Source organism: Phascolarctos cinereus, unplaced genomic scaffold, assembly GCF_003287225.1.
Source record: "Phascolarctos cinereus isolate Bilbo 61053 unplaced genomic scaffold, phaCin_HiC Scaffold_5;HRSCAF=322, whole genome shotgun sequence".
In the NCBI taxonomy this organism is placed as follows: Eukaryota; Metazoa; Chordata; class Mammalia; order Diprotodontia; family Phascolarctidae; genus Phascolarctos; species Phascolarctos cinereus.
Genome location: NW_027555958.1, coordinates 114,955,338 through 114,971,485, shown reverse-complemented (window position 1 = coordinate 114,971,485; position 16,148 = coordinate 114,955,338).

The window sequence follows — 16,148 nt, the reverse complement described above, 5'->3', positions numbered from 1 at the left end:
AATACAACCTCTTTGACAGCAAGGACTGTTTCACTTTTATCTGTTCCTAGAACACAGCAAGTTCTTAAATACTTGTTCATTGATTATTTGATGTATTATCCTCAAGGGCTTTTCAATTTAGTAGGAGAAATAAGTCATATGTGAAAAGAAGCAGAATATAAGGAAGCAATCAGTCAACAAAAATATGTCAACCACCTAGCATGCCCTAGGTGGTAGGTAGGTGGTGAGGTGGATAGAGTACCAGGCATGGAGTCAAGAAGACCTGAGTTCAAATCTGGTCTCAGAAAGTTACTAGCTGTGTGACCTTGGGCAAGTCCCTTAACTCTGTTTGCCTCAGTTTCCTCATCTATAAAATGGGCTGGAGAAGGAAATGGCAAACCATTCCAGTATCTTTGCCAAGAAAACTGTAAAAGAGGTCAATGAGAGTTGGCTATGACTGAAAAACAACTAAACAACAAACCAAAGCGCTGAGGATACCAAAAAAGAAAAAAAAAATGTGAAAGACAGTCTCTGCTCTCATGGAGCTAAAATTCTAAAGGGGAAGACATCATAGAAACAATTATGTACAAACAAGATATCTACATGACAAATTGGAAATAATCAACAGAGGAACAGTACTAAAATTCAGTGGTATAAGCAAAAGTTTCTTGTATAGAAGGTGGGATTTTAGTTGCGACTTGATGGAAGTCAGAAAGGCCAGGAAGATGAGAAGAAAAACTTTCTAGGCATCAAGGGTAGGTACTGAAAATTCCTGGAATCAATAGATTCCAAGTAGATCTTGTCTAAAACAATCCACACACAGGATTTTATGTTTAATCCTGGAGGTGATAGGGGAACCACTGGACTTTACTGAGTATGAGTGATATTACCAGTAAGGTTAAGTCTTATAAGAGGAATGAACAAAGGAGTTCAGAGATCATGGCACTATCCCTATGCACATCTAAAAGGTTAAAAAAAAATAGAAGGGGGAGGGAAAAGCTAGACTTGAATAACTCACACTTTAAGTCATTTCTTATGGTAGTCATCCTCTTCCAACTTTATATTTAACCATTTCTTATTTCCTCATACCCTACTTGACAAGAACCCAGTGGCATTTGTTTGTGGTCCAAACCTTTGATTGCATTAGCATGGGGATTTCAATGTGAAAACTTCCTCCACAGTTGCAGATTATCTATAATTTATAGTCTTCGAGATGCCTCTGGGCACTGATAGGTTAAAGTCACTTTCCTCAGGGCACAAAACTGGTATGATAGAGACAGGACATGAACTCTGACTCCAGGGCTACCCTTCTGTCCACCAGGGCATTTTGCCTTTCACACTATTTATCAGATATTTTAAAATTATATTAACTCTGTGAGGTTCTTAAACAAATCATAACTTCCTGTTATATTTCGTACTACTAAAGAGAGTGTGGCTGGAAATATATAAACTTTAATGTTAGTCTTGGTTTAATGTAACACATGTCTCAGACTGTCCTTTTTTTTTGTACTTATTCTGTACCTGGACTTGTGAAACCTTCTTGTATGTTGCAATGTTAATTATATTTCATTGTGGTGAGAAGATCATAAAAAAAAAAAGAAATGTTAAAAGGGAAATAAGCAAAAGGTCATCTACCCCAAATAAATAACATGCTTCAAAGCCTCAACAGTTAAATCTAATTATGATCTATCTTGATAATGAGGCAAATTAGGAGATCTAGCACAGAGTAAAACTATAAAGAAACCAAAACCCAGAGCTTGCATCTAACCTCCACCTTCTGCAATCTAACTGTTTACCTGAACTAATGGAGTGCTCAATGCATTGTCCTCAGGAACACCACTCCTCTCTCAAGGGTAAAATTGTGTCATATCCTGGGAGTTTTTCTGCCTGTTAACTTCACAGGAAAACACTAATTTCAAAGGGGATATTGCCTATTTCATTTCCCCCCACTTTTCTATCCCTAAAATAAAAAAAAAATACTTGGCATTTAAGGATCCTTTGGAATATGTTTATAATTGGCCATTTATTTTTGAAGAGTGGTATGTGGGATTGGATTTTTCAATAGGGTATTCCCAAGGACTAGGAAAAGAAATAGATTTTTTTTTTTTACTAGAGTAATTCAATAAAATTCAAAGAATGTGCAAATTACAGGAAAAGTTAAGCATTTGTGTGGGTGTATGCCTTAACATAAAAGCAAGAATTTTAGTGTAAGTCCAAGTTATTATGTCAAATAAATAACAGCTCCCTCTTCTACAAGTCTGTTATTATAAAAGGTGTTTACCCAAATAATACTAATACTAATTTGACACACACTCACATTACAAAAATAGGAGTGATAATATTATTGCTTTGCTTTTGTCTTTCATTTACCTCCAAAGAGTTTAGATTAGTATCTTTAAAACCACTAAAATCCTCAATGGACTCAATATGAAACAAGTACACACTCTCCATTTAATAGTGAGAAAAGACTAGCACTGAGAGATTAAATGACTTTCCTAAAATCTTACAGGAAGTCAGTAACACAAGTAAAATATAACCAAAGAATGGGGCTCCCATTTTACTGCATTATTCATTAGACAACAATTTCTCTTACCAAATATGACCAGGGTGCCAACTAAACATTTGCTTAATTTTGAAGTCTCTATTCATTGCAATACCACACAAAATGTATTCTGGCTAAAGGCCCATTTACAGTACATTTTATATCCTATAATTAAGACTCTATGAATCAAATTATATAGTATCATCTATACCCTGTTTGTCAGATAGCAGTGGAAATAAGGCTCCTTGCATCTGCCACCAACTCTGTGACTTAGGGCAGCTAAATGAAAGTCTCTATGCTCCATCATTCCCATCAATAAAAGAAACAAACTAAAATTTTAAAATGTTGTAAAACCCACAAATTAAAGGCAAAAAAGATAAGTTATTTGTCTATTTCCATATGTATAGATGCTTGTATCTATAAGTGTAGCTATAGTCCTATATAGTTATATAGCTATAGGGTTTGGAGTCAAGAAAATCTTGTTTTGAATCATGCCTGAATTATAGACAAGTTACTTAAACCCTCTGTTCCAGTAGACAATTCTTTAAAATAAAAACAAGTTGTCAATGGGCAGAAGGAGTTATATACATATACATGTATACATATATATACACATATATGTATAATATATACATATATAACACAAAGATCAAATAAATATGGATTCTGTCATATTAAAGATAGTATGGTAGAGTGAAAAGGGCAATGGATTTCTAGTCAGAGGCCTTGAATACAAATCCTACCTCCTTCAGTTATTACCTATGTAACCTTAGGCAAGTCACTTCACCTCTCTATGTTTCAGTTTTCTCATCTATAAAATGATGTAGTTAGACTAGACCTCTGAGCTCTTTTCTAACTCTAACTCAATGTAACTTCACACCATTACTCTAGTGTCCTGAAAAATTAGATAAAGTTTTCAGAGATCCTGGGAGAACCTGGACTGTGAGCATGGAAATATCCTCAATCAAAAAAAAATAATTCTTACAAACAGAACTAAATATGCAGTATGTGGTTGGCTAAATCTCTAAAAGTCCTTTGATTTACCTACACATGCTTATTAAAGAGACAGGACAGGGGAGAGCTCACTGAATTTTGCATGGGTTGTCCTTCCTAGATTCATCTCCTTAAAAATGACCCTCCCAGGGTAATCTCATCACTTCTAAACTTACTATTGTGCAGCTAACTCAAGCCCTAATTGACCACACTTCCCTTAGTCTCATCTCCCCTTTTATTGGAGATTGGTGGGAGATTGATGGGGATCAAACTCCTCCCAATGGCTTCTTTTTTGTTTATTTGTTGTTTTTTGGCTAGGCAATGGGGTTAAGTGATTTGCCCAGGGTCACACAGCTAGAAAGTTTTATGTGTCTGAGGCTGGATTTGAACTCAGGTCCTCCTGAATCCAGGGCCAGTGCTCTTTCCACTGTGCACCTTGCTGCCCCTCCAATAGCTTCTTTTACAGAAGGTGGAAACTAAACTATCTCAGCTTACTTCACTTTGTATCTGCTACTCTTCCTGGTTTCAACTCCATGGGACAAGCACAAAGTATCCCATTTTCACTTGTCTCATCCTTCCACCCTAACTTTTCTACTTCATTTTGTGTGTTGTCTTCCACGTAATATTGTAAGCTTTTTAAAGGCAGAGATTGTCTTTTTTGTTAATTGCATCCCCAGCGATCAGCACAGTCCCTGGCACATAGTACGCAGTTAATAAATGTTTATTGGATTGGATTGGAAAATGACAATGGTATATACCCTATACCTCTTTATTACAATTTCAATGAGTTAACTCTTAGGAATGGAGATCAACACCCCTTAATTTTGTTCAACACACAAGTGATGGATATGCTCCTTTAATGTTGATTATTAGCCTGTTGCTGGAGTTTTGTCTTAATACTTAATTAATCTAGCAGCCACCTGATGATTTTTACATGATATCTCCAAAATGATCCAAGTTATTTGTAGGCCACTGTAATTTCTATTAAACATATACTGAACTCCTCAACCTGCCCAAGATTTCCTAAGTAACAAAGTATATCTGCTAGTTGGTAAAGAAAGAAAAATTCTGTTTCTCCTATATACAACAGAAAATGGCAACGGAAAAAAATTTTTGTTCCTCCATGGCTAATCCAATAATGAACCCAAGTTAGAACTAGACCCTAGGACACTTGAACTTATTTTAATGATGAACCATGAGTAGGCCACACTTTTTTGTTAAAGAAAGTTTAGTTAAAGGAAAATGTTGAGATAGGAAGATGAAAGATGGGTAATCATGATGACGATATTATAGAACAATCTAATTTCACAAGACTATTTCAGTGATTTGAATTTGGAAATGGTTAATCTACCTGTTACAAGTACAATGGGGGAAAAACATAGCTCTTTCATAATACCTTGTAATAGATATAATTTGCTCATGTCACATATTTCCTCACCTCCGCTGTGATTATTAAAGCAGAAAAAGGACAAAAGTTATATTGGGCAATTGGGCAAAGTCTACCTCTGGAACTTGTGAAATTAAGTAGGACAAGTCACAAGTACAGGTATCCTCAAAGGATTGCTAGTACTTTCCAATCTTTCATCATTTCCTTTTCAATCTTCTGATCTTTCAGTGATGTTATAAGACAGGCTAACCAAAGACAGAAATTTATTTTGCATTGTACTGAAAATTGTACTTACTGTTATTACATTTAATTTCTTGAAGTTTCACCATTCTCTCTCTCTCCTCTCTCTCTCTTTCTCTCTTTCTGCCTCCTTCCCTATCCACACACATACACACACACATGCACACACTGTTTGCACCTAGATGTCACAATAGTAACTCAAACCCAAATGGTTAAAAACAGAGTTTGTTATCTTTCTTCCTAAGTCTTCTCCTCTATCTGGCATTACTAATTCATCTATTGAGACCATCATTCTTCATGACTTCTATTAGTGACCACATCATGTCATTTTCACCTTATCAGTGTTTTGTTTTGTTTTTGCAAATGTTTGCACACCTCTTTTCTATTTCCACTGCTACAATCTTCCTTCTCCATCCTGGGCTTTTGCAATAGCCCCCTAAAACAGATCTTTTCTCATCCATTCTCTCCTTTGCAAATCCATCATATGTACCATATTAAAACAATTTTTATGCATATGTAGCTATACATATAAGCACCTGCTATCACTTACAACTAAGTTCATAGTACTATTTTGAGTCACTCACCATTCATATGCAGAATTCTGATAACTCAGCAACATATCTCTATGTCATACTATCTCAGATGACACAGGAATTCAGGTCAAAAGGTACTCAGTGAAAAAGAATGGTGTGACAAATAAAAAGAAATTGAATCAAGCAGTAAATGTTGTCAACTCCCATATCAAATAGTTGCTATATTTCATTTCCCCAGGATTGAGCTAATTATTCCCCAATTAATAGATCATTTCCCCCAATAAAATGTGAAAGGGTCAGAGTCAGACTATTTAATGCACATGTGAATTAAAGACTTAATAACCAAAACTGTTTTGCTTAATCAATTCAATTTCGATCAGCAATATATCGATTGCTGACTTTTCAGTATAGCAATCTAGAGGGCCCTGACTTTTCTTAGCACAGCTAACTCTTCCCACTTTCAACATGTTTGCTATCTATGACAGATTCCCTTTTTTATTTTTTCTATCACCCAGGTAAGTTGCCTAGTTATGTCAAAATGCATCTCACTACCCTGTGAGGAATTCATATGACCCTTTGTACAGCTACAATAATAATGTATGCTGGGTGACATTTTCATGCTTGGGCCTCACAGACAGCCTTTATAGAAAAATACAATTTGGAGAATTTCCCTTAATAAATTTGTCTCTCTTCACTCCAAGCACTGGAAGAAATAGACAGTCCCCAGACATGTCTTCTTCACATTCTTCTTTCTACACCCCATCACCCAACACTAAAAATTACTGTCATTTAAAATCACATTGTTTACACAGCCATACATGTTAAATATTCATCAATTGACATTTAGCACAATCATAGGTCATTATCCCAAATGATTCAAGTAGGAACATAGTATATAATAGATGCACATATAGGTCACATGAAGAAACAAAACACATCACATATAATAACTGTGCTATATACTCTAGACAAATTATAGAGGCCAAATACAATATAAAAATCACATATTGAGTCTACATAGAAAGAACACATATCTGCTCTATAATAACAATGATTGACTCATAATAAACAACACAAATAGTTCTTTTAAATTTGCAAACCATTTTACATACATAATCCCAATCATGCCTGACATACTTCTGTGTCTTTATGTATGAGCATGTATGCATGAATGTATATACAACCCCAATATCTTCCCTGAGCATTAATCTTGTACCACCACTTGCCTGTTGAACATTTCAAATTGGGTATCCTGAAACCATCTGAAATTCTACATGTTTAAAACTGAACTCCTTATCTTCCCCCCCCACCCCCAAGACTTTCCTCTTTTAAGCTTATCTACTTATCTCTAAAACACCAGATATCCTTCTAGCATTTCAGGTTCAAAATCTTGACATTAATCTAATTCCTTACTTCTCCTCTTACATGTCCAATGAGTCGCTAAATCTTGCCATTGTTACCTTCACAAAATCATTTGTATCCAATCCCTCTCTTCACCCACATAGCTAACATCTTAGTTCAGGCTCTTATAATCTCTTGCCTAGATTATTTCTGTGACCTCTGAATTGTTCACTGTGCCTCAAGTATTTTGGCAGTCTAGTCTATTCTATACACTGCTGCCAAAGTATTTTTTTAAGCATATAGCTGAATATATTACTCCCAAATCAACCAATTCTAATGACTTCATATTGCTCTCAGAATCAAATATAAACTGCTTTGGTTAGCCTTTAAAGCCCTATACAACCTGGCATCAACCTATCTTATCACCCTCATTGAACATGAAATTCCTTCCTATACTATGAGAATCAGACCAACCAGGCTTGTCTTTGATCCTCATGCAGAACTCCACATCGTTCATCTGTATACCTTGCATTGGCTACCACCCATGTCTGAGATTCAATCCCTATTTACCTATACTTTGCAGAGTCAATCTTTTCTTTTATTATGTAGCTCAGGCACCATCTTCTGCAGTAAACCTTTCTTGACCCTTTCAAATGCTAGTGCACGCCCTCTCAAAATACTTTGTGTTTAACTCCTCTGTATATATTTATTAATTTTATGTTTGTGCTTACATATTTTTATAGATACTTGTTGCCCCCCCCATTAAAATGTGAGCTTCTTGCATGTAAGGATTGTTGTTGTTTTTGTTTGTTTTTCTATTTGTATCCCCATTAACAAGTGCAGTGCCCAGAATACAGTAGACACTAAAGAAATACTTGGTGATTGGCCTTCATTCTTTTGGGGGCTATACAACAAGAGTATTAGGCAGAAATAGGGTGATTTCTGAATTCTATATTTCTCTGTATGTCTTCCCAGGCAGACTTTCCTGATCTTCAAGAAAGTCTCAATATGCAATTTTATCTTCATCTGGATTATAATCTAGAGTCATCATTTGGCTGCAGAAGCCCATCTACCAATGGTGGATGGACCCTTATCAGAGGGCTAAACAAATTTTATCACTCTTGTCCACCTGATCACCAGAGAGTTTGACTAACTCTCTTCTGGCAAGTAGGTGATTTTTTTATGTATGGCTTTACTAGGTTTACAATTATCTCTGAGATTATTTTACAGATTAACATATTGTTCAGTCTTTGAACTACTAGATATGGATTCGATCTCCAGTGAGCCACTATCATGTTTATTCTAGAAACTAAGATTTCTTAGCATGAATAGCTCTCCTGGGCAAAGTTTTAGGTATATCTGATCAACATAGTCAGATGGTCAACCCAACCAATGCACCACTGTTTTTCTCCTCTGAGTTCTTCTCAGAAAAAATCTATAACTGGGAGAAAGCCAACATAAACCAATATTTCAGTCAATCAGAAATCAAATAATGGTTTTGGGCCTGCAACTCATCTCCATCTTTAGATAATGGTAAATGTGGTTTTAATCTAGATATCCATAAGTATGTGGCAATGCCTGAGACAGTATTATTTTTGCATATACTTGACATTTTACTTATTAACTCCACTGAGCCTTCTGCTCAGTTTTCTAGGACTACTAGTATGACCAGCAGTATACAATTAAAATTCTCTAACTGCATGTCTCTCTGAGGAATATACTGTAATTCTCACTTGCCTGATTCTTGATAAAGCTAACACTTCTTTGCAATAGCTTCCTCTTCAAATCTTGACTATGGTCAGTATAGATCCCACGAAATCTAAATAAATAATAGGCAATATTTCTATAAAAATAAAATTAAAACTGTGGACAATTTCTTTTGTATCCCTATGCATTCTCACTACATAGTCTTTTCCACCAGGATGATAGTAATTAAATTGGTATCTCATCATTAGAAGAAACTGGAATAAGACTTTTTTTTTTTTACATAATACCCACTAAACATCTACAGAGTTTTTGTTTAAAGATTTCCAGTGAGAAAGAATGTATTACCTCTTAAAGCAGCCCATGCCATTTTTGGAAAGTTCTTAATTATTAGACTGATTTCCTTTAGATTTAACCTACATTTTTGTCTTTGTAATTTTCCACTTAGCTCTGAAAAACAGACAGAAATCTATGAACGTAGTTACTCTTTCTTATTCAAATCACTGATTTAACACCTGCTATGGAACTAATTTTTTTTAATAAGGTGTCACTTTATTATCTAGCTCATCAAAACTCTCTTGTAAGGGTGTAGAAAATTCCTTACATGTGGAAAAGAAACAAAAATGCTTCCTGTGACTTGTGGGACAAGACAGGGTATATGGTAATGAGTAAATTGAGATGGAAGTTGCATTAATATCAGCCTGGCAATTGCATAAGGTGAATTCCTCTTGAAGCCTTGAAGGACCCCAAGTTAGTCTTTATTTCCTCTGCTTCCTGCCCCCACATCTAGCCCTGTTCCTGATTCCTAGATATTAAAGGCATGTTGTCACATTCTGGAACTTTCCTCAGCATCTGGGGCCTCTAAACCCTGGAACATCCAATCACCCTTTTGGCCTTTGCAATACAGAACAGCCCTCTCTAAGGCCCACCTTTTCTATTGCTGAGTTTTTTCTGGAGCCTCCACTATGTAGAAGAACCCCCATCAGCCTTCATTCCCATCCTGGTGCTGTTACTGGCTTCTGAACTTCAAAACTATGCCTTTATGCCAAGTACCTTTATCTCTCTTCTCTTATTTTCCTACTACTGCTTCCCTGTCTCAGCTTTTCAGCTACCTTTTGTGTGTTATTTTCCTCTAGTAGAATATAAGCATTTTGAGTGAAGGGGTTGTCTTTCTCTTTTGCTTGTATTTCTACTACTGACACTTAGCATAGTGCCTGGCACATAGTAAGTTCTTAATAAATATTTGTTTTCTTCCTTCTAGAAATTAATACTGGAGCAATGAGACTCAGCTAGTGATGCAACATAAGAGGTTTTATGGATGCAAAGGAAAATTTGGAAATTGTTTTGTTCCTTTAAAAAAAATTTATGATTATCATATATACTTATGCAACATTGTTAAGGTTTCAAAAGGGGTGAAATGGAAATGGAGGCTCTCTGGGAGATAGCCTCTCATTTTTTTAAAAAAGAAGTTAGAGTGAAATGGGATGAAGATTAAATGACATAATGTACATATTTATGTTTACTAGATTCATTTGTATTTGAGAAACATGTATTATGGGAGACAGAGAGCTGGCATCCCAAGCTTTGAAGGCCTGAGTTCAACTCCTGTCTCTGCCACATATGAGTGAATGAATGAACACATGCATGCATGCATGAATAAATATAAAAGTAGGAAAGAGTGCTGTGTGACCCTGAGTAAGTCATGTAACTTTTCACTGCTCTTGCTAATACTTTAAGACCAAAAGTTTCAACAAAAGGTACCCACCTGCACTGGTACATTGAATTTCGTTAGCTGGGAATTCCCTCTACCAATAAAATCACATTTCCATCCAATTTCTAATTTGTCATATGCAAATAGTTCCTTGAAAGGTTTTTTCTGTTTTGTTTATGTTTAAATGTGTTTTAATCCTGTCTTCCACTTAACCTGTAAATTTGTTGAGGTCATGGGTCATTCCATTTTTGTTGTATCTCCTCATGGTATCCAGTACAGGAGACTGAATAAAGCATAGTGACCAATAAACATTAACAGATAGAGGGAAACAAAAAGCTGTTCTTATCATCAGACTGCTATCAAGTCAAGTGAACTATTACTATATTCCTGTCACTATGCTGAGCACTGCCCACTGACCGAAAACTTTTTTCAGGAACAAAGGACATTCTTGACACTTGGATCAAAAAGTATCATACTGTAAATCTCCTTGAATTTATATTGTCCAGATTATCAATGTAATTTATCATCACTTACCTTTAACACATCAATAATTCTGTAGATATCATACTTCCTGCATCTGCTGCTATATTGCACCAATAGAATCTCCTTCATACCAAAACTAGGTTTCTGTTTTGACCCATGTCTCAAATTGCATACATACCAAAAATCACATACTAGTTTCTTATCCACGGAGCAGTAGGCTTTGATAATACCAGTCATTTTCATGGATCTTTCTTGGTATCAGTTGTGATTTGGTACAGAACTTCATTATATAGCTCTGATTTCTGCTATTTACTCAATAAAAGGGTTTGCTTTTGGGAATGAGGATTGAAATCCTAATAGTCAAATTCGTGTTACCTGAACTATGTCACTTTTCATATAACTCCATCTTCTTCTAGTGGGTAGAACATTGAACTTGAAAACAGAAAGAACTAGATTTGAATCCTTCCCCGACTAGCTGTGTAATTCAAGACAAGTCCTTAAATTCTCTAAGCTTCACTGTCTTCATCTCTAAGATAAAAAAATTGGACATGATGACCTCTAGGGTCATCCAATTCTAAATCTGGGATTGTACTATCTTCTTTGTCTTTGTTCCAATGTTTTGCCTTATGTTCCTGTGATTGTGGATTCACTCCTATTTCCAGAAGCAAGGAGATAGGGGGCAGGGGGATTACTCCAATGATATGCTTTCCATTGGAAACCCTTCCTCTTTCTCAACTCCACTTTCTCATATAATGGCTTGGTTCTCTGTATATCACAAATCACCTTCATCCTTTTTATGATTTTGACCATGACTTCAGGCACATTGGGACTAAGGGTAGGGACATCTGTATCTTTACTGGCTGTTAATACTTGCTAAACTCACGGTTGGCTAGTGTTGCTACCCATTTTGGGCTGACAGATTCCAATATAGCATTTGTTAAAATAGATTAGTGGATTGTTGTTCATTCAGACATGAAATCAAGCTTGATACACATAATCTCAGAATTTCTTAGTGACAGCCCACATCAAAGAAAAGTCTGATAATTTGCTGAGGGATAACCAGTTTTGCTATCATAGAATTGTCTACTAACAATTGCAATGGGCTTCTGGTGGCCGTCCTTTTTCTTACTATAACTATCCTTTTTTTCCTACTATAATAGAGCTCTTGAGGCTTCTAAGCTAATGTAATTTTGTAACACAAAGGGCAGACTTGGATTAAGAGACAATACTTGTGTTGTGTTGTGTGTCTAACACACTGCATGTGTTAGACAGTTGAGCAAGTCTTGGAAGTTCTCACATTACTCATCCCATGATTACTGTATGATGTTAGGCAGTTCATGCCAGATCTTACCAATTTTCTGTTTCCAGGTGTTTTTCACTATATAGCCATGTGTGAGTTGATTGAGAGGTTTACTGATAATATTTCAGAAATTTTTATTAGTAGCCAGAAATTCCTAAAGAAACATTTTTATTTTGCTTCATTTTTGTTGTTGTTGTATTTTGTTTTGATCAATGATTTCATTGTCGTAAGCAACTCTTTGGTCTAGAAAATCACTTTATAACTGTTTGGGATTTTAAAGTGTGGCTCATTAGACTTGACTCCAGGTTTTCTTGATTCTAAACATATCCTTTTATCTGCTATGCTATGTTCCCTCTTTAAGAAAAGTATTTAGCTCTTTACATTATTTAGAAATACTTACACAATAAGTACTTTCACATTTTCAGGATCAGTACTTATTCCTTGTTAGGGAAACCATGTGACTTAAGTCTTTAAAATGGGTACTAACTACAGAACTGGCATTTATCAACTGACAGCTTTAGAGCAATTGCTTCATGCCAAGCTGACACCTTCAGTCGTCTTTCCTTATCTTCTCTTAAAGGCTTTCCAAAGATGAAATTATCCAGATTTACCAACTCTGCCAAGAAAGTGAGCTAGGAAGTATATTGAAGATAGAATGCTGGACTTGAGTGGTCCACACAGCTGTAGATCTAATAGACATATGGACACAAATCTGAGTTTGAATCCTGCCTCAGATAATAGCTGTGCAATCTTAGATGAGTTACTTAGCTCTCAGACTCAGTTTCCTCATCTGTATAATGAAGATGATAATAGCACCTAATTCACAGATTTATCATGGTGGTCAAATGAAATAATATATTTGAAGTATTTTATAGACCTAGAGCACTATATAAATGTTATTACTGTTGTTATTATTATTATTCCTCTTATCACCAGCTACCTTTTCCATGAACCACTGCAAAGTAGAAAGCCTCTGGGAATTACGTGGAATATGCCCTCAAGCTCACAGAATTTGGGCACAAGAAAGTTCTTTTTTTCCTTAACTTCTTTTAACACAGAGATCTGATAGCATTCAGTACATAGATCTTCCACTGAAAACTACTCATTGCATCTTAGAAAGTCTAGGTCATCTTGAACTCATGTCATGTACCAAACAACTTTTTTTGTTGTTGTTCAAAAGTCTAATAAAGCACACAGATAAAGATGTTTCCAGTTTTCTTCTGTGTTACTACTATAGGTAAGGCATACAGACAATGGGACTTCATTATGATGATGCTGACTAGTGATTCCTTCAAGTGATTCCCAAAGTTCCTCCATTTCAAAGAAGGCAAATATCTCAGGCTCATAAATCTAGAAAAGAAGGGATCTCTACTGCCATATTGAGCTACCTTCTCATTTTTTCATATAGGGAAAGTAAGGTCCAGGGAGTTTAAGGGGTTGCCCCATGGTCATGCAGGGAATAAATGTCAGGGGTGGGATTTAAACTGAGCCAATATGCTCTTTCCACTGTACTATATCACCTTCCAAAGCTTGAAGGTCAGGTTGCAGTTGAAGTATTCTGTGGACAGATTATGAGTAGAACTGGGGAGTCCTAAATAAACTCTTACCCTCCCATAACACCAACCATCTTTATCATAAGCTAAGACTTGATGGAGTATTTTTTTTCCATGGAATAATTTAAGTTAACTTTGCTGGCAGGTAGACAGACGTAAGGCAGGTAGATGTGCTGAGTTTGGAGTCAGGAAGATTAATCTTCCTGAATTGCAATCTGGTTTCAGACAGTTGCTAGTGACCCTGGACAAGTCACTTAACCTGGTTTGCCCAGTTCCTCATCTGTAAAATGAATTAGAGAAGGAAATGGCAAACCACTCCATTATCTTTACCAAGAAAACTCCAAATGTAGTCATGAAGAAATGGACATGACTGAAAAATGACTGAAGAACAATAAGAACAGACTGATGTGGGACCCAGTTGAGCATCTTTTTAACAAGATATAAAAACCTTTTTTTTCTTTAAGTGTTTGGATGGGAATTTCTTGAGGCCCCAGGGAACTTCTTTGTTAACTGCTTTTAATCTGCTTGTCAGTGGCTGTTATCTGTATTTACCTTCCTGTAGATTGCTTTTTACCCACTGCAAGGACTGCTTTTACCGACACATTCCTGAATTTGTTTTTATTAAAGAAAGTATTTTTTTTTCCTGAACCCTCAGGCCCAGAATGATCCATTGCATCAGACATAGAACCCAAACTGCACAAGGTGAACTGAATACTTTGTCCCATACACACCTGCCACATCTTGCTTATGTGGTACAAATGTTCTAACTGGCATGCTGAGTTTCTTCCTGCTATTCTTCTATTTATCAGACACTGGTGAGCTGCCAACATCAAACTCCTTCAGATCCATCATTCTTTAGATACATTACTGATGACAATCAATCCACAGACATGTATTAAGTGCCTACTATGTGACAGATCATTTCTTTGACCACTGCTATGTATGTCACTAAGAAACTGTTACATTTCTGGGGTTTGGTGCAACTAGTATAATATCATCAATGAATAGAAGCATTTGGAGATTGTCATAATTATTAGGGAATCATTATTTTGTTTGAACTTTGGACAGCAAAGTTTCTCATTGAAAATGACATGCATCAGCATGTCCTTCTACTTTCTACATCCCTTAAAGTAAAGAATTAGCAGATATTTGAACAAAATCATCATTATACTTACAACTGTCACAGAATATTAAATACAATTTTATTTCTATATGACAAACACTTTGCCTAAGTAAACTATAAATACAATTCACCAACTATTTACCAAGTGTCTACTACGTGTAAAACATTAAGCTAGGTGCTATATATATTTAAAAAAATCAATAAACATTAAAAACATATTCTCTGTATCTCAGATAATTGTGTACCTAAATAATTGTTACCTTCTGTAGAATACCATCTGCAATAGAAAGCATATTTTCTTCTTGTGTTTTTCCTTAGAATAACTTCAATGTAAATGATCCACACAAAATTTTTATGGAGAACTAATTAAACATCTGGGTCAAGTAGTTGCTGATACACACACACACACACACACACACACACACACACACACACACACACACATATATATGCATATATAGTGTGTATACACAAATAGACATGTGTGTGTTTACATATATACACACATATATACATATATATACATATATATACATATATATACATATATATACATATATATACATATATATACATATATATACATATATATATATATATATATATATATATATATATATATATATATATATATATATATATATATATATATATATAATATATATATGGTAGAGGTAGGTGGCACAGTGCCTAGGCACACCAGGCCTAGAGTCAGGAAGACTCATCTTCCTGAGTTCAAATATGTCCTCAGAAAATTGCTAGCTATGTGACCCTGAGCAAGTCATTTAACCACATTTGCCTCAATTTCCTCATCTGTAAAATGACCTAGAAAAGGAAACTGCAAACCACTAAAGTATTTTTGCCAAGAAAACCCCAAAGGAGGTCATGAAGTATCAGACATGACTGAAAACTGAACAACTATCTGTATCTATATCTACATATGTAAAAGAGTTGTCTGATTTCTTTCCTTTGTTGGCAGAGGATTATTTCCTTTTTTTGATATTTTATGTATATATATATATATATATACATATATATGTATATATATGTATATATATATACATATATATATATATACACATATATATGTATATATATGTATATATATATATATATATATATATATATATATATAATAACTTCAAGTATAGCATTGAATTTGCTGGGATATATATGATCTGGTCCATCTTCTGCTTAACTTAATAATTTACATTCATGTATACATTTTCATGCTTTAATTCACCCTTTTTAATACTCAA